The sequence below is a fragment of the Gallinula chloropus genome, assembly GCF_964237585.1.
Source record: "Gallinula chloropus genome assembly, chromosome: 26".
Lineage (NCBI taxonomy): Eukaryota > Metazoa > Chordata > Aves > Gruiformes > Rallidae > Gallinula > Gallinula chloropus.
In genome coordinates, this window is record NC_140111.1 from 3,432,578 (window position 1) to 3,451,665 (window position 19,088).

The 19,088-nt window shown below is 57.5% G+C and overlaps 1 protein-coding gene across 1 annotated transcript in view; it reads right to left on the bottom strand.

Moving 5' to 3' along the window:
- ZNF385C (zinc finger protein 385C) overlaps positions 1-19,088 on the bottom strand; it is a gene marked incomplete at its 3' end in the record, with an annotated part of 65,936 nt that overhangs the window by 24,019 nt on the left and 22,829 nt on the right. The window lies entirely within an intron of this gene.

Here is a 19,088-nt window from a genome sequence, read left to right on the forward strand (position 1 = left end):
CAGGGAAGCAGAGCTGTTGGTGCTCCCAAAGCTGCCCCAGAGTGCTCTGTGCCCCCACAGCCCAGCAGTTCTCAGCTCCCAGCCACCCTCAGAATCCATCGTGTGGAGACAACACAGGCAGCCCCAGCACACTGCCCAGGGAGGGCTGCAGCATCGGCTCTACCCAGGGAGGATTTTGGGGGAAAGGCAGGTGCACTCCATCCTGTGGGTCCCTGCTCAGCCTCTGCACCCAAAGCCCCACCTGTGACGGGTCCCAAATTCAGCTGGGGCTGGGAGCAGCCGGTGGGGCACGTACGGGAGGACACAGGACAATGGCACCCAGCGCAGAGCTTTGCCTGCCACCCCAGTGTCCCTGGGACCTGAAGGTGGTGACAGTTCAATTTCATCTCTGCTGAGGAAGGCAGGCTGTGAGAAGCTGCTGTCTGGTGTGGGAAAGAGCCGTCCCTCTGCGAGGGAGACAGCACTCAACACCATGTCAGCTCTGACAAATTAAAAATACCTCTGCACCCCCTGGGGCTGCAGCCTGGACAGGCAGACCTGAAGGCTGGCTCCTCCTGGGCCCCTGCAGCATCTCTGCCAAGGGTCACAGGGATGAACAGGTGCCCCAGCCTAGGGAAGGGGTTGGGGCACATGCTTGGGGACCCCGATACTTCCCACCCATGTCCCAGCTCTCTTACACATCTCCAGGGTACACAGGGTGGGGGGAGAGTTGTTCCTTGTCTGATGAGGGGGGGGCTCTATGGGCACGGGGGCTCTGCCTCGGGCAGCTCAGGCCCCTACTGAGGGGTTGGGGTGGGGGATGGGCCACAGAGAGGGACCTGTGGGGTGCTGCAGGAGAAGGAAGACCCCCGAGCAGGTGACACGAGGACCCAGTGCCCCTCCAACCTGACCAGCCTGACGCTGCCTCCTTCCCCCGCACAGCCCTATCACAGCCTTTTGCTGCGTGACTCGAGCTGGCAGGGAACAAGCCTTGAAATAACCTCAGCTGACATCCCTGCACGCTCCTGGGCACTGCCACAAACAGGGTTATCTGCTGGGGCTGTGAGGGGGGCCAGGACACATCCCCCCCAACCAGTGACCCCCGCTCTGGGCTGGCACAACCCCCACTGGAGATGGGGCTGGTTTCCTCTCCACAACGCAGCAGCTGAGAAGGGCAAATCCCTTTGCTGAGGAGCCAGAGCAGAGCAGAGGTAACCCCCGCTCCAGCTCCCTCCCAGCTGATGTGCTGCATCCCTGCCAGGCTGCACCCAGCACCCCGGGTGCTGCAGGGAGCCGTGACCCTGCACAAGGATGGAAGAAAGGATTTCTTCAGAGCAAAACTGGATGCACACAGGTCTTAACCAGCATTGAGCCCATCTCCCTTTGACTCTCATTGTCAGCTCTCCCCAGATGACAGCTAATGAATGGAAAAGGAGCATTTCGTGATGCCCCCATCCAAGCCCAACATGCCCCACGCCGTGGTCAGTGTCTCTGCAGGGCTGGTCCAGCCCAGCGAAGACCTCACTGATCTCCACGGCAGGGAGACAGGAGCTGGGGAAGGGGATGGGCTAATCCTGACCTGGGGCAGCAGCAGAAAGGATGCAGTGAGCATTGAACCCTGATCAGGGCTCTGCTCCCCAAAGCCCTGCATACCCTTCCTCACCAGCACTTCTCCTCTGCAGAGGGTGGGCAGGGGGAGAAGCCAGGGTCCTTCTGAAACACAGGGAGCTCGGGGAGGGAATGAGATCCCCAGTTTTAGTTCAGCCTTTATTCTGTGCATCGTTTCAATCATAAAAATTACCTCTGAGTCCAATTTGTTATGGCCAGGCAGTGCCTGACACAAGTGAACAGGGAAGAGAGCTACTCAAACTGGTGCTGCCTCACCCTGCCAGTGAAATAACCAATTTGGAACAAATTGAGGGGCTCCTGTCTCTACCAGCCTCTGCAATTGTCTCTAAGCCAACGCACATTTGTCATAGTGCTGCACTTCCCCCATTAGCAGTGAAAATTAATGATTTCTATTACTGAAGCACCTGAAGGCAGGTGCCCCCCCCCCCCCCCCACACACACACACACACATAGGGGCTGGGCTGGCCCGTCCCCAGGGTCCCGAGTCCAGCCCTGAGGGGACACACAGGTGACATGGCTGGGGCCGCCTGGCAGGTCGGTGGCAGAGCCAGGCTCTGGCCAGTGGCAGCCCCCCCCCACCAGCACTGCAACACCAGACACATCAGAGCGACGCATGCAGACCCCCATGGTGAGACCCAAATCACCACACACGATGGCTGCCCCCAGTGCCCCCCCAGCAGTGAAATCAGGTGGGTGCCAGCGAGTCCCTCCCTGCTGCGCTCCAGGGGGTGTAAAGGGAATCACCCCACTTGTCAGGGGTCCAGCTCAGACTTCGGGGGTGCAAGTCTCAGGGGGCAGAGAGAACTTTCAAACCCATTTACATATTACCCCCTCTGCTCCAGGTTTTCCCATGGCCAAAGCCCTTTGCCTCCTGCCGCCTGCATTCTGCTCACAAGGTTATTTTCTGGGAGCCCCAAGCCCAGCACCCATCATGTTCATACTGACAGCTGCAGAAGCACATAACTCCCCAGCATGGCTGCCCCAGGGCCAGGCTGACCATGCCCAGGGTTTGGATGCAGACACACATCTGTCATTATTTTTTAATTAGATTTTTATTTCCTACCTCTAGTATTTCACTGTAATTTCCGCCACTCCTACCCAGTGCTGTGCTAATAGAATCACTTCGGAGAAGAGTGGGAACAGGCAGCCTACACACGCAAACATCCCGCTCAGCAAAGGGATAAGAAACCCATCCCCCTTGGCTACCCAGCCCCTGCAGCCATCCCCCCTGAAGGGCATCAGGCAGGTGCTGGAATGGCCCATCAAAGCCCTGGAGTTGCCAGCTCAGAGCACAGCAGTGCAGAAGCTTCGGAGAAGTTCAGGTTTGCTGAAGATCCCTGCACACAACCCACCACCACAGCACAGTGAGGACGACAAACAGCCTAAAAAACATTGTGACTTACACCCTCGGCTTGATGCTGGAGACGCAGTGATATTTTCTAGCCCACATCATACTGGAGGTCAAGATTAGATGACAGTTTGATCTAAAAATACTCCGAAGGGGAGGCTGAGGCTGTCGGAGGAGCTCAGAGCTCCCAGTGCCCCCCCTCCCCGAGCATTGCTCACAGTTGAAAGCAGGGGACAGATGTTTTCCCCAGGACATTTCACAGAACAAGCCCCTGGCCGTAAAAACAACTGCTGATTTATAGGGAAAAACCACCCAAAAAACCCTCAGTCCCATCTGAGGGACCCCAAAGCCGAGCCCAGTGTTTGAGTGGGGATGGAAACGTGCCCAGCGTGGGACCCCAAACCCCAACCATGATGTCAAGTAGCCAATTAACACCAGTGAACGCTCAGCAGCATCAAGACCAACGCGGTGTCCCACTCTGGGCTGCCCATCACAGGTTCACACCCTGGCACAGAGCAGAGCAGTGTGACCCCCAAGCTCTCACAGGGTTGTGGGGTCACACAGAGCAGAGCAGTGTGACCCCCAAGCTCTCACAGGGTTGTGGGGTCACACAGAGCAGAGCAGTGTGACCCCAAGCTCTCACAGGGTTGTCAAAGGGGTGTTTACATGTGGCAGGGGAGAGGACGTTTCACAGAGGGAGCAGCCACCACACAGACACCTCAGTACCCACCACATCTCAACCCAGAACGCCACGATCCCGCATCCTCTCCAGCCCCATCGTGGAGATCACCTGCGAGCCCCCTACACCACGAGTTCCAAACCAAAGCTTTAGAGGCTTTACAACATCTCCTACGTACTAGAGACCACACGGCTGAAAACAAGCTGGGGGTGCATTAGTGTGGGGTTTTTGACCCTGCTTTGCCTGACACGTACCCCTGATGGATGTCTGAGTACTGCTACACATCCCAAGACACAGGAAAGGGCAGCTCGTGGAGAAAAGGTTCAGCTTCAAACTATTAGACAAACAAAAGCCATCCCCAGGTGACAGCCAAGCAGCAGCTACACCAAGGTGGATGGAGGAGCCGGGTTGGATGTGCTGGGTGAGTAAGGTCCACGGTTCCCTGGCCTGGCCACTCTCCAGCAGCAACCAGCAGCACGGGGCACACACCACCTGTGATACCACGGGAAGAGGAGCACAGCAGCGTGCAGACACACACACACACACACTCACACATGTGTGCACACCGTGTGTGTGTGTACAGGCACAGAGAGAAGCAGCACCGCTACCCACGCTGGGACCACAGAGGTCCAAGCCGGTCCCCATGGGCAGTGATGCTCCTTCCCCAGCAGCCTAACGGAAAGTTAATGCTGATAACAAGAAAAGCACCGAAATCACCAGCCCCAAATCCCTGCGTGAAACAGGGCTGAGGGCAGCGTTATGCTCCATTTGCTGCCGCAGCTCCGCTCCAAGAGCCCGAAAGAGTCAAAAGCAGCGGCAAAGCACCCCCCACACACCCCCCAGCCAGCTCTTCCCTGCCTTTTCTTCTGCCGGCTGCTCCCCCCCGAGCCTCATCTCATACAAGAAGCATCAAATGTTCCCATCGTGGGTAAAGCAGAAGCACAAGTCAGAGCTGACCCCCAAACGAAGAGCAAGGGCAAAATAAAGCCCTGCCAGCACACGACCGGTTTCTTTCTCTTTTTGCAGCCCTGGGAAAAATCAATAAGATGCAGTGAATCAAACTCAGCTTGAATCCCATCAGTAATTAGGATTAAGCAGGCTGGGAGCCGAAAGAAACAGGCAGAGTGTGCGCCTGGGCTGGGAGGGACCATTTTGTGGGTGCACGGTGCGCAGCTCAGCTGGGGAGAACAAAACGAACAGTTCTTTGAACAGGGTCGCAGGCAGGATGGTGATAGAGAGCGGTAACAGCCTGATTCCGAGAGAAGCAAATCTCCGGAGGGCAGTTTAGCCCTGACGGGAGGAGGATGAGGACCTTCCAGGTGACTCAATGTTTGCGTGTGATGCTGAGTCTGTCACCAGCCCCGCGCTCCTACGCCCGGGCTCCTTAAGCATCGCATATTTCTGGAGCAATTTCCTGGCAGCAAATAAACCACCTCGATTTTTTCACTATTCAAAGTCTGTGGTCCAAACTGCGAAGGGGAGAAAAGACGCACACAACACCCCTCCCCTCCTCCCCCGTCCCCAACCTCAGCAGAGCTGCCCGGAAAAATAAGAAACAATTAAATGATTTTCCCTCTTCTTTAAAGAGCATCTCGCCCCCTTGTTCCTTTCCTTATTTCTATTTTCTCCCGCCCGGGCACCTCGAGGAGCCAGAGCTGCCCCCACGCCGCTTGCATCGGGGTCGGCGCAGGCAGAACATCCCCGGGACAGCAGCCGGGACCCGACCCCCAGCCCCCCCACCCCGTTCCCCGCTCGGCTGAGCCCCCGGTATCGCGGCGGTATCGCGGCGGCAGCCTGTTCCCGGCCGGCAGCGAGCTCCACGGGCTAGGGATGGGGCTGGGGATGGGAGGGTGTGTGGTGGGGGGCAGAGGAGCTGAGCAGCCCCCGGCCGGCCGCTCCCGAAGGGAGGAAAGTTGCGTTTCACCCACCTAGAAGCATTTTGGATCCGGCTGCTTCGGCGCTGCTGCTGCTTCCCGCTCGCCCGGCTGGGCTGCGGGCAGGGCGGGCAGGGGAGGGGGCTGCGGGCAGGGGAGGGGCGGCGGGGGCGGGCAGGGCAGGGCGGGCTCGTCCGCCGCCGCGCAGCCCCCGCACACCCCGGTGAGCGGGTCCAAGCCCCTCACCCGGCCCCAGCCGGGGCCCGGAGGGGAAAAATCAGCCGGAGGTGCCGGGTATGAACGTGGAAATTGGGGGGAAGCGGCTCCCCCCGTACAGCACCGGCGCCCTTCGCTTCCCGAGCCCGGCGCGGAGCTGCCAAAGCACAGAAACTTCGGGCGGGGAGGAGGGAGCCCAGGACCGGCCCCGTCCTCACCCCCGCACCCAGGACTCTCTGCGGGGGGATAATCGTGGTCGGGGAGGCACCTGCGGAGCGGCCCCGTGTTTGGGAGGGAGGGAGCGAAGCCGCGGCGGAATCCCCCCTCATCCCCCCCCCCCCCCCCCCCAGGAAAGGGTCCCCGAAATCCCCCCCCGTGGGCAGGGTGGCAGGTGCGGGCAGAGCCGCCACCCCCCGACAACACGAGGCTGAGCATGTCCCGCATGCACCGGCGGGCAGCTCCGGTCCCTCGGCTTTGGGGGTCCCCAAACGAGACACCGGCACTCACTCGAGAGCTCATCCCTGCTCCCACTACCCACGGGAGAGCCCCAAACCTCACAGCCAGACCCGGAGCATCCATCGGGTGCCCCACAGCCTGGTGCCCCTGTCCAGCTCTACATCGCCCCATGGGGGGTTTGCATAAGCCCAGGGTTTGCTGCCCTCCTCCTCATCTTGTCTGCAAAGGTTGAGGCAGCTGGACCCCCACCCCCCCCTACCCCAGCAGCACCTTCTCTGTGTTGAGCTCACATGCCCTACAGCTTCTCAGGAGTGTGGGGGGGGGGTTCATAATTTGGTTGCATGGTGCATTTTTGAAGAGGGAACCAAAAACCCCTGCTCATGAGAAGAGGAAACAGTCATGTCCTCCCAGAGCAGCCTGGGGACAAAAGGGAGATGAGCAGGAGGAGGGATTGAAATTCTCCCCCCAAACCAGACCACTCCACGACTCCGGCAGGAGCCACAAGCTGAGCAAAGGTGAAGATGGAAACCACAACATGCCAAGTTCCCTTCCCAGGCACTACAGCCACACCAGGCACTTTTGGGGTAAATCCTAGAATTTTTGGTGCTCTGAGAAGTACCCAAAGCAGCAGAGTCCCCCCTGCATGCTGCTTGCTGGGATGGGGCACCCACCTAGGCTCAGCTGGCACTGGGGCCGCTGCACCGGGCACATGTGCCCCCTGCACGGGGTGCTGCTGGCGGGGTCGTTAGCAGCCACAGTAAGTTTAGCTGGGGCACTCGCTAATCTGGGATTGACAGCTGGGCCCGCACCGCCTGTTACCAGCCTCCCAGCAGGCTATTTAAACCCGATATTAATTTGTTTAATGTCATCAGCAGTTTGGCCTTACTGCAAGCCAGCGTCAAGCCGAGGGGAGCGCGGAGGTGTAAAGCCTGGCAGGAACTGGGGGCTGACAGCCATCTGGGGGCTGCTCTCCTTTTCCCCCCCAGAGAACCACAAGCCACGGGCAAGTTTGGCATCTCCTGACCTCCAGCCCCATGGGCAGGGACTGGCCAGAGCAATGAAGAGCTCTGAACCCCACTGTCCATCCCTCGGGCAGGCTCAGCCCAGCCCCTGAGTTCTGCACAGCAATTTCATCCACAAGCAACGTCCCTGCCCTGGCTGGTCCCAAGCTTGTCCCCACGGGACAGCACATCCCAGTGCCCCCACGGGACAGCACATCCCAGTGCCCCCACGGGACAGCACATCCCAGTGTCCCCACGGGACAGCACATCCCAGCCAGCATCACCGTGGAGGAAAAGGGGCTGAGCTGGCGTGACACGGAGGGGTGGGAGAGAGGAACGCAGTGTGGGGTGGTGGGTTTGTGGCTGAGCCTTTGAGGCCAGCTGGAGCAGAAGCTAATTGCATGGACTGATTACAGACCCCTGCCATTATCACCTCCTGCCCTCCCCTGCCCAGCCCCAGCTGATTGCTGGCATTTCCCAGCGATGCAGCATGGGTCCAGCCAGTGAGATATATATATATATTTATATTGCTATATTTGTGTGTGGACCCCAGTGCTGGCACACAGCAGCAATACAACCCCCCCACCAGTCCCAGACCCACATTCCCTCCCCACAACCAGCCACCCCACAACCAGGGGAGCAAAGCCCACGGCTGCTGCTTCCCACAACATCCTGCTCTGCTGAGCATCTTCACCGCAGCCTGCAGCTGTGAAGGGCACTCAGGGCCCGTGACCACCAGCTTTGCCATCCCTGTAACACTGTGGGAGGCTCTAAAAAAAAAATTTAAAGCCAATGGGCATCACTGTGTCAGCAGCCACGCTCCCTCCCCCGTGGTCACTACCCCTTCACACCGGCTGTTGACCAAGCTCCAGGCCCCAAGGTTGCCTTGCAGAGACCTGGCATGGCTGCAGCCCCCCAGCAGTCCTCAGCCACAGCTCATCTCACATGTGCTGGGGGAGGCAGGTCCCCAGTAGGCAGTCGGGGAGTGTTCACCTGCAGCTGCCATAGAGTCAGGCTTGCTTGGGCAAGTCTGCTCCAGCCCTGCTGACTGCCCAGGCTGTGAGAGGCTCAAAGGGAAAGGGGGGTGGGCAGGAGATGGGGAGGGTGCTCAGGAAGCAGAACGGGTCCAGCTGTGCCCCATGGGGGCCCTGTTTGGGTGCAGGTCATCACTACCACCACCAGCTTGGGGCTCTTTGTGAGGACAGACCCCTGGAGCCACGACAGAGGGACTGAAACCTCCTGAGAGCAGCAGGGAAATCCTTGTTGCTGCAGCACAGTCAGGACATCCCTGCTGGAGCATCCTGGCAAGCAGTGGCCAGAACTGGGCCACGAACACACAGATTAACCAGAAAGGAGCCTGGGGGATGAAAACCAGCAGGAAGACCCCCACCCCCCCAGCCCAGGGCTGCCGAGACTTCCAGAGCCTTCCTGCTGGACTTTGTTCACCAAGGATTTAGGGTATAATTTGGGGGTGAAAGACGCCAGATAGGATCAAGACGGATACACCTGGGGGACTGGGATCGGTTTTCTCCTGCCCTGTAACTTGAGCCCCGGCAGAAGCAGGAGGCTCCGGCTTGGAGCAGCCGCCGGCGGTCCATCCCCACCAGCCCAGGAAGGCAGGCACTGACCTTTCCTGCTCCCCCTTGGCTCAGGATTAAGATAACACATTTTAAGGGCTGAATCCCCCTCAGGGGGTTCCTGCACAAAGAGGATGGGGTTTTCAGCTTGTGTTCCCCCCCTGCCTGACCCCCTCCCTGATAAACAAGCACCCAGCCAGAACTGCCCAGTCCGCGGTCAGGTGTCCATCCCTCCCCCCATCAGGGCATCCTCAGTTTTTAATTAACACTTCCTGAACATTTCTATTTTTGTGCATCTAAAAACAGCAGATGAGGGGAGCATTTGTCTGTGTGTGTGGGTGACCCGTGGTGCTCACTGGCTGGCTCACTGGGAGGAACGCACACCCCCAGCCGCTGCTTGGGAGCCCACATGCCACAGGAGGCTGCAGGCAGGGTTTAACCCCCCCTTTTTCACCCCCCTCCCCAAAGTGAAGGACTAGTCTCATCACATCGCTGAGAACCACAGTACCAGCCAACCCCCTCAGCCTTTCTTCTCTGCACCACTTTAATCTTCCCCGATTCAGGAGCAGAGAACAATATTGCCCTTTCATTGATCCCAGCTCCTGGGCAAACCTCAGCTTTAAACCACGATGGAAACTGCTCCATCAGGGGCCTTTTTGCTGCAGCATAAGGAATGAAAATGTTATTTTCCCCTTATTTTAGCAAGGATCCCCTCAAAAAAGCTGCTTAAAAATCATTTAAGCATGGATGCCCAGGATTGTCACCCTTTAGCATCAAGGCCATGACAACACTGGGTGTCACTGCAGGGGATGGCCCCCGGGTCCCCAGGTCTGGGAACCTTAAATAGGGGCTTTCCATCCATTGTACCCCTCTGAGGGGACAGGGCTCCAATGACAAGTGATAGCACCGCCGCGGGCAGGGCTGCAGAGAGCCAGCATCGTGCTCACGTTAATCGTCTTTCACAGGGAGATGTCTAATTACAAAGGCATGTGGGACAGCTCTGGAAACAGGGTGGAGAAGCTGGATGACCTACAAAATATTTAATTATCAGGAAAAGGGAGTGAAGTTACACCTGTAAATGGTTTCAGAGAGAGGGTGCAGTATTTTCCATCTATTTAAGGAGGGCTGCTCCTGGAAGACACAGGGCAGACTGTTCACCTTCAACCGCCCTTGGGCACAGGGAGAACCCCCTCACACCCCTGAGCCCAGGGCACACAGACCACAAACCCACAGCTTTGAAGGCCTGAGCTTGCCCAGCACTGCTGGTAAGGATGCCCACAGCCCACACTGTGGACCCTCCCCAACCTGACCTCCAGTAATCAGCATCAACGGCAGCAGAACAGCTTAGAAATATTTCTGGGAGAGGATTCACGACGTGGTGGTACTAACCAGGAGCAGTGTGTAGAGCCACACAGAAACCCAACCCCATCCCAAAGCTGCTGTTAGCTCCCACGCTGCTGTAAGCACATCTGCCACAGCCTCGTCGGGTCTCCAGCCCCATGGCCAAGGCCAGAGGCAGTTCCCAACACACAGCGTCCAACACAGCCCAGCATCACTATCCCCTTCCCATGGCCAAGGGCTGCCCCACACATACCTGGGGCATCTGCCTTCTTCCTCATCCTCCTGGCTGAAGGGCAGAAAGTATTTGCCACACCACTTCCCCCCACCCCTTGCAGATTTCAGGGGGGATCAACGGGGTCCTGAGCCCCCATATCAGCTCAGCTGGGGGTTGACACGGCAACCAGTAACCCCACATTTTTTTGATGCTCAGTTAGCCAGGGGTGACACCAGCTCCAGTCTCCTCCTGAGGTCCCAGCTCAGCTCCGTGCCCCATGGGAGGGTTTGGGGGACCCACCACTGCTGGGACACCCAGCTGCCTGGCTGCACTGTGAGAATGGGCACGTGCTCCAGCGACACAGCACAGAGCACACCAAGCTGCTCCCGCTGACACAGCAACCATAAAATAAATGAAACCATTCCTCAAACATCTCTGGCTGCAGAAAATACCAAAGGTGAGCTGTACAAAGGTGAACCTAAACCAAGGCGACCACACTGTGGTTAAAGGCAGCCTTGCCATGAGCCAAGAGCAGCGAGGGGGCTGCAGCCCTGGGAGCAGCCACAGGGTGAAGGTCTGTGGTCCTCACGCTGGGGAGACCACAGACCATCACCCGTGGCCACCCCCCCTGGCACGCATGGGCTCTGCACTGGTGTTTGCAGCAGCATCAGCTGTCCCACAGCAGCACCAGGGCTCATTGCAAGGACAGGTCCCTGTCAGCATCACGCTGTGATGCAGGTCCCTGTGCCCCAGAGCATCACAAACCACGGTCCCGGGCTGAAGCTGCAGCTCCCAGCCTTCCGCAGCCAAAACACAGCTGCAGCCACTGGGGTCAGGCTGAGGGAGCTGAGCACCCCAACTGCAGCTCAGTACCCTGGCCCCCCAACTCCTCACTCCCCTCCCAGGCACAACCCCCTGCTCTGGGGCTCAGGCTGTTGCTGTTTCTGAAATGGCCAGAGCCATGGCGTGCCACCACGGGGTTATAGAAAGGAGAGATCACTCGGGGAAAGATGGCATAAAGCACGAGGAGGGGAGATCAGCTCTTCACAGAAAATTTTATATTGCTTACGACTTACTGTCTGTGAACATAAAACAGTTTAACCAGCTGACCCTAAATCACAGTGACAGCTTTACACTACCCACAAAGCTTTGCTCGTGCTTATCCGGCTCAGTCCACCGACCTCCCCCTCCCCATTTGCTTCCCCCCCCCACTCCCCCCTCCCTGAGAGCACACATGTGTGAGCACACACTTGCAGAGAAGCAGCCGAGGCACAGGGAGGGATGAGCTGTGCTCCCAGCATCACCCTTCATTGAGACCCTGACGTGTCACTTCACTGTCATCCTGCCCTGGTCCCCCCGACCCTGGTGCTCTTTGGGACAGCACCACGCAGCCCTCGCACACACAGCACCTCTAATCCCTGATGACAGCAACCGGCATGGGAGTGGGGTGCTTCACCTCCCTGCTGGACCCCAGGGAACAGCATCCCCATGGTGACATCACAGGGACATCACAGGTCCCATGTGTCTCCAGGGGATGGTTAAGGAGCCCAACATACCCCTGTGTGGGGCACTGGCAGGCAGCGTGAGGCTGTGCAGCCACACTCAGGGGGCACGGCTGAGCCCCCCACCCCAGATGGATGCAGATAGCTCTGATGCCTGAGCCCCTTCCCAGAGGGGCCTCAAAGCTGCTGCTAGACCCCCTAGGAAAAGTCCCACCGGGCTCAGTGCTCTCTGGGGACAAGCCAAGACACACTCAGGGTTAGCTGCCCATTTACCATCTTGTCCCCAACTTAAAATAAAGCCCAGGCATTCTGCTCCCAAACCTGCAGAGCCAATGCCACAGGGGATGCTGAAACACTCCATAGCTGCGTGCTCCCTGTTGCTCTTAATCCACTTCTAATTGCAGTCACGTGTGACGCATCCCTGAGCTTAGCGCCCGTAAAATGCTGCTGTTGCCACTCAACAGCAAAGCAAACGGAAGAAAATCACAGCGAAATCCAAGATTAAGGACAACTGGCTCACAAAATCCAGTGCTTAAAAGTAACACCAGGCAATTTCCTCATGATTTTGGGAAGAATCACCCCGTCCAGCAGCATCCTCTATTTGTGGCTCAGCTCGGCCTCGGTGGGAGCCAGGACACACCAGCAGCAGCTGGTACCAAGAGCGGCCCTGCCATGGTGCTGCCATAAGGCTCCAAGCACCACAGCCCCACACACATCCCATGGGGACCAAACCAGCCCCCCAGGAGGTTCAGCCAAGGGTCCCACACACCCCAAGCTGTGACTTGGCTGATGGTTTCCCTGAAGCCCGTCCTCAGCAGCCTGGCCACGACAGCTCTTGCATAGGATCCCCTTCCCCTGAGACCACCCCCTCATTTCCCCTCAATGCATTAAGAACCCACAGCAGCTCTGTTCCCCTCTCAAACACCCCTGTGCTTGCTGATCCCCTGCTCCCGGCCCCAGGCTGCCAGCCCACCCGAAGATTACCCTTGGTCTATAATTACCTTTGTTAGCTTTTGACTTAGTTACTAATTCTTTTTCCTCTTCTAAGGCAAACCCCTCCCATGGATGCAGCCACAGCATCCCCCCCAGCCCCCCTCCCCAAGCCCCCAGCCCAGGGGCACACCGACCTCCTCCTAACACCACACAACAGCCTGTGCAGGCAAAGCCCAGTAGCTTCTCTGCGTCATTTCTTGGCTGAGAGTTTAAATTTTAGGGATCTTTTTAGAGTAAGTGTGTCAGGGCAAAAATAAAATAATAATCCAAAGCCTCTGAGCAGGAGTGAGGGTGCAGAGCAGAGGGGCCATGCCCAAGGTGGGGGCACAGCATCAAGAGAATCCTTTGAGCTACACTTAACAGCTAATCAATTTATTTTTTTATTTGAAGTTACCGACTCCATAAATCCAGAGATTAATTATGATACAGTTATTAATCCACAGTAAGCTGGATAGCTGGGCTTTTCAGAAGGAGAGGCAGGGGATGGGGTATTTTCAGAGGATTTAGGGAGCGAGCTATTTGCCCCAGGTTGAGGGGCTGGCACAAGGCGGTCTGGGCTCCCATGGTGCCTCTTACACCGAGCTCCTTTCTCCCACATGAAATCCCTTTGGGGGTGTAAACAGGCTCATTTAGCAGAAAGGAGCTTTTCTGTCTCATCTGGTGATAGGGTTATGCCCCCTTCCTGCCCCCCCAGCCCCACCAGGACCCTGGAGGGACGTCCCCAGGCGCTGCTGACGAAGGGAAGGAGAATGTGCAGTTACACAACCACGCTTCTCCCATGACACCTGATCCCAGCAAACGTCTTTAAGACATGAAGAAGCATTAGATTCCCCCCCCACAGAATGCCAGGTTATTCAAATCTGCTCTGAAAAAGCTATTTTTAATCATCTTTGCTGGCAGCCGAAGGCAGCGGCCGAGGCGGCTGGGCAGGGCTCTGCTCGGCCTACACCGACTGTACAGACGCTAAACCAGGCCCAAGGTGATCGACCCACACACAGGGGATGCTCTGTGTGTCACAGTACTGAAGACCCTCAGACACGCTTTGGGGGTGCAGGAGCTGCTGTTAGGAAGCTCAGGAGAAGCTGACCCGATGTCCACAGGCCATACGGGGAGTGGGAGTAATCCCTACCCAGCCCCTGTGAGACCCTTCCCCCTGCCCAGGAACGCTGTGGACACAGGTCCTGGCCCAACCAGACCCTTTGATTTCCCTGCCAAATTTCTCCAAAGGAGTCCCAAAAGCTCCAAACTGCCACAGGAACTGTGGAAAAAGCCAGAAAAGGCATCTTGCCTCGTGCAGCTCCCATCAAGACACCCAGTCTGGTCATGGACTGGGACACCCAGCAAGGGCTGGCACAGCTGAAGGGGGTGGGCACCTTCCCCCTGTGCCTCGAGGACACCCCAGCCATAGCACAGCCAGCAACGTGGCTGCTGCACCCCAATTAGTCCCTAATTAGACTATAATCCTGCATGTTTGCTTATTGTTTCAATCAATACATTGGATTTTATTGCAGACAAAGCACCACTGAGCATCGCCCTGTTTATTAAAGACAATTAAAGGATTCCGTGCATAACACGAGGTTGAAAAGACATTAGACTGGCACCCATTTCCCTGGTAATTAATGGCTGAGGGGCTCAGACAGCAGAGAGCAGGAGGGGAAGGCCAAAGGAAACATTCCTCAGTGCCAACCTCTGAGGTGCCAGAGCACACAGAGCAGGATTGTGGAGCAGGAACCCACAGCACTCACACATGATGCTCCAGACTGCTGCTGGCCAGGCACACTGGGGTCCTTCCCTCCAGCGCCCTCCATGCCAGGGCACCACTTTCCCAGGCTGTTTTTCAGACTTGTCTACCAACTGGGTTATCCCAGCTCAGCACCAAGCATGACCATAACCCAGTAACTCCTCGGTCAGTGCAACAGGCTGCACGGACCTTCCCAGTGCTGGGGAGAGCAGCTCAACGAAGGTCAGCAACAGCCTGGGTGATGGCCAGGGATGTCAGGCTTCTTCAAGCAGGACAGCACCCAGGGGTCTCCCACAGTTCATCAGCAGAGCCCATCACTGTCTAGATAGACAGACTCATGATGCAGCCCTGGGTCTGCACCATGGGCTGCAGTAGAGGAGACATTCAAGGGGAATGGGTGCCATGTCCCCCCCAGCACCCAGAAGCTGCTCCACCTGCTGCCACAATCAGGGTCTAGTTGACACCCCCCCATGTAACACAGGGTCCTCCCCCAGTCACTCCTCAGCTCCCAGAGCAGCACAGGCTCCCTTGAGGTCCCCATGTCCTCTCCTGGGGCCCATCCCCTCTGCTGCAGACCCAGCAATGCTGAAGCTGTCACACCGATTTCTCTGCTCATCTCAAACCTTCATGCTCTGCAAACGTGTGCAGACAGACATTTCGGAGGCCAACTGGGGAAACCAGGAGCTTCCCCATGCAAGAAGCCTTTATCTCCATACAGCACTGCCAGGCGGGTGGGGACGGCGGCACAGGGTTTCCAGTGTGAGCACTGGGAGATGGCACTGGGCAGCACCAGATGGGGTCTGGGTAGGTAACAGCATGAGGTGCAGAGGAAGAGTGTGCCACAGATTGGTTCTAGTGGGTTTTGGCCCACCCAGTGCCAGCACTGAGCTTGGGGGAGCAGCCCAGGAGCCCCCAGGGTGGTTCACAGTGAGCTCAGGGCTCACATGGACCCTCCTGGCACAGGAGATGCCTGGGCACAGCATCCTGCCCACCACTGCCAGCACCCACCGCCCCCAGCCCGAGGGTGCTGGAGCTGCTGTCAGCTCGGATCTGCCCGGGAAGCCATGAGACTCTGCTACAAAGGAGGATGCTTTCCACGCCGCGTTTCAGCGAGATGCGAGCTGACAGGGCCTGGGGATGCCAGCTCCAGCAGCGTGAGCTGCTCTTTACGCTTGGGATGCTGGTCGAGGGGTCTTGTTTGGGAGCAGGGGATGGCAAGAGCTCAGCCCATCCTGTGACAGGCAGCCCCCAGGATCATCTGGGAAGGCAGCAAAGCCTCAGCCCCATCCCAGCACTGTGGAAGCCGTGCTAGAGGTTGTGCCTGCAGCCACCACTCTGCATTTCAGGGGAGGCACAGCCCTTTCTGCTCCTTCAGCACCAGAACAGGGGGTGTCCCACTCGTGGCTGCAGGAGCACGAAGACACCAAGAGCAAACTGAGCTCACTTGGGCATCCTTGAGAAATCACAGGCAGTAATTAAATCACTCTTGACCCAGTTGGATTTGAACTGGCATCTGCAACACGAAAACATCTTTCATCTGTGGACATCCCGTATCTAATTGCTGCTGCACTGAATTCTCTGAGACGGCAGAAACCTACGAGCTGCCTCACAAGGAAACACCCAATGAACAGTCATTTGTCTTTAGGTTGGGGTTCTTTCTGACATAGAGCTAATGAATTGTAATGAGACTGATTATCACATCTGTTTGCCAGCATCGCTCCCCCAAACGTGAGCGGTTGCAGCCTTTGCAGAATTAGCTGCTCAGGAGCTGGAGGGGAAGGGGGAAGGTGGAGCAGTGGCTGTGGAAGCTGCCCCTCCATGTAGCTGTAGAAGTCAGTGTGAGACAGACTCACTCAGAGGAATACCCCATCTCTGCCTAACAATTATTCCATCTATTCCACTGCCTCTAAAAAGCACCCCCTCTCCTCCCAAGGCCCCCCCCACTGCCGACACATTAAAAGAGACCCGTGTTAACCTACCCATTCCCACGGGGTCAGGGGCCACCGAGCACTCGCAGTGCCAGCGGCACGCTCAGCAACTGGCACAGAGGGGACACTGGTGTCACAACAGCCAGTTCCCAGCCCTCACTTGTGTGTGTGTGTGTGTGTGTCCCCTGGGTCTCACGCCTCATGAGGCTGGGAAAGGTTTGCAGCAACAAAGCTGGATGTGACATTTTTAGCCAAAAGCCTGGGGAGGAGGTCAGGTCCGGCCGAGCGGAGCTGGCTGCGGTGGGAGCAGCGTCCTGCACAGGCACCGCTTCCCTGCCGCTGGGGGGGGGGGGACAGGCAGAATGGGCAGGAGAGAAGAGCAGATGCTGCCTGAGATTTCTCCACATAAGCAAATCACAGCCCTGCACAAGCAGAAGCCGACTTCACCTTGAACGCCAGAGCAAAGCGCACGCAGGGCTGACAGCACAGCACAGCCCCGCAGGCTGCGACTGTCTGCTGGAGCCCCGGCTGCCAGCCGGGGTCAGGAGCGATGCAGGAGTACAAAGAGCATACTTGCATGCTCCGAGATTCTTTGGCTCAGTAGGAAACGTGTCCCTGGACAGTCTCCCATCCAGCCACAACTCGGTCCAGGGGGAGAGCCTGGAATTTATGAGCCCTGCTCCCATTAAAGTAGCGTCGATATTTCCATCTGTCAGTAAAGGATGATGGACACACCAGCTCCTTTGCATGTCCCAGACCTCGCTCAAACCACACTTCCACCCGGAAGGGCAGGGTCTGGCATACAGATGGGTATTGCCATGCTAGGAATTCACAGCTCCAGCCCAGCCTTGAGCAGGAGCAGGTATTGGTACAGACTGATGACCAGGGGTCTGCCAAGGCCAGAGCACTGTGGCCAGGGCCTGGCACTGAGCACAGCACCCGCTATCCACCCTCTCAGTTTGCCAGGGACAAGCATCCTCCTGCCCGGCGGTGAGCCAGGTCCCGTTAGCACTTTGCTGCCTTGAGGAAATTTAGTGTTCAGCAGGATGGAAAGTGCTAGAGGGGAGCACGGTCCACAGTGGCATCCAGGACCCTCCCAACCCAACACAGACCTGCCAGAAGCTACCAGTGAGCACAGCAGCAAAGGCATCAGCTTTGAGCCCAGCCACCCTGGTACCCAGAGAGCATCACTATGATCACCCTAACAGGGGCTGGGGGGGCAGATACAGCAGGCTGCTCCCTCCTGCTGAACTGGGGAAAACAGGCAGGGCAACAGAGATCTGTCAGCAAGGCTCAGTGCAGCAGGGATCACCCCACAGCAGACATACCCCTTCCACGTGCTGCAGCATGGCAACTAGTTAACATGCAGCTCTGCACCTCCCAGAGCTGCTAATGACATGGAGTGGACATCCAGCCTGCCCGGTGGGATGAGGCCGGGCTGCTGTCTTGCCTGTTGTAACACAACAGAGGTGTTTTATAATAATTAGGCAATTAACAGGAGCTACACCACAGAAAAAGAGAAATCATCCCCAAGTCACAGCAGCCTCAGATAGCTACACCCCCCCACATCACACAGACAACCAGGAAGTAAGCCAGGCCACCAAGCACATCACCAGCAGGAGGTTGGGTACAGGTGTCTGGGGCATCCCAATGCAACAGTGCCAAGGGCCCATGTGCCCAGCCCATTGAAACACAGGCACGGACCCTAAAACATCCTGGCAAGGGCAAGCATGGAGCTGTCTTGGCTTCTGCTAAGTGACCTCTGTGATAAACATTGGTCTCTAAATGGAAAACAAAACCTGCTCCTGTTACAATGCCGGCGCTTCCTGCTCACCAGAACACACAGACCCTGGGCAGCTCGGCTTCCCTGGCTTCTTGTACAGCCACCAAGCACCAGCCTCACAGCAGAAAGCATCCCAGCTGATGGCTTGTACCAGCTCCCCTTGTGTGAGGACTCGAGGTAGTGACACCCCTGTGCAGACACCGCAGGAGCCTTCCCCAGGCTGCAGGAAGCAGCAGGACCCCTGGCCACAACAGGACGATTTGCAGAGGATGTTACATGGCAAAGGACCATTGGGATCCAGGACAGAGACACACATCCAGAGCATCTGAGCGCAGGGCAGAGCCGGTTCACATGGCTGCCACTGCAGAGCACCCTCACAGAAAGACACAGGTGAACTTTATAAAGGTCATGGCATCCAATGAACCCTCCAGCGTATTTAAAAGTGACACTTAAGAGTGACCCACTCCAGCTCTCAGCACCAAAACCCACGGCACAATTTGAATCCACTGCAGCCAAACTCAGCCCTTACGGCACACGCGCACGGCAGGAGGGACAGCATCAAGCTGGCAGCCAGTAACCACATCACCAGCCCCTCCACCCTTGGATGCACTCCCCCAGCTGCACAGCCCAGCTACGGAAGCCTAAGACGCTGTTCACAAAGATGCAGAGTGCCAGCACCCATGAACAGGACCCACACACCTCCACCCATCTGGCACAGCACCGGGGGCTCTCAGGCTCCAAAGCCACCTGCAGACCAGCAGCAAGAGCAGGGTGGGGGAGCCCCCAAATTCAGGCAGACCAGAAGATGATGGACGCTGAGGACACCA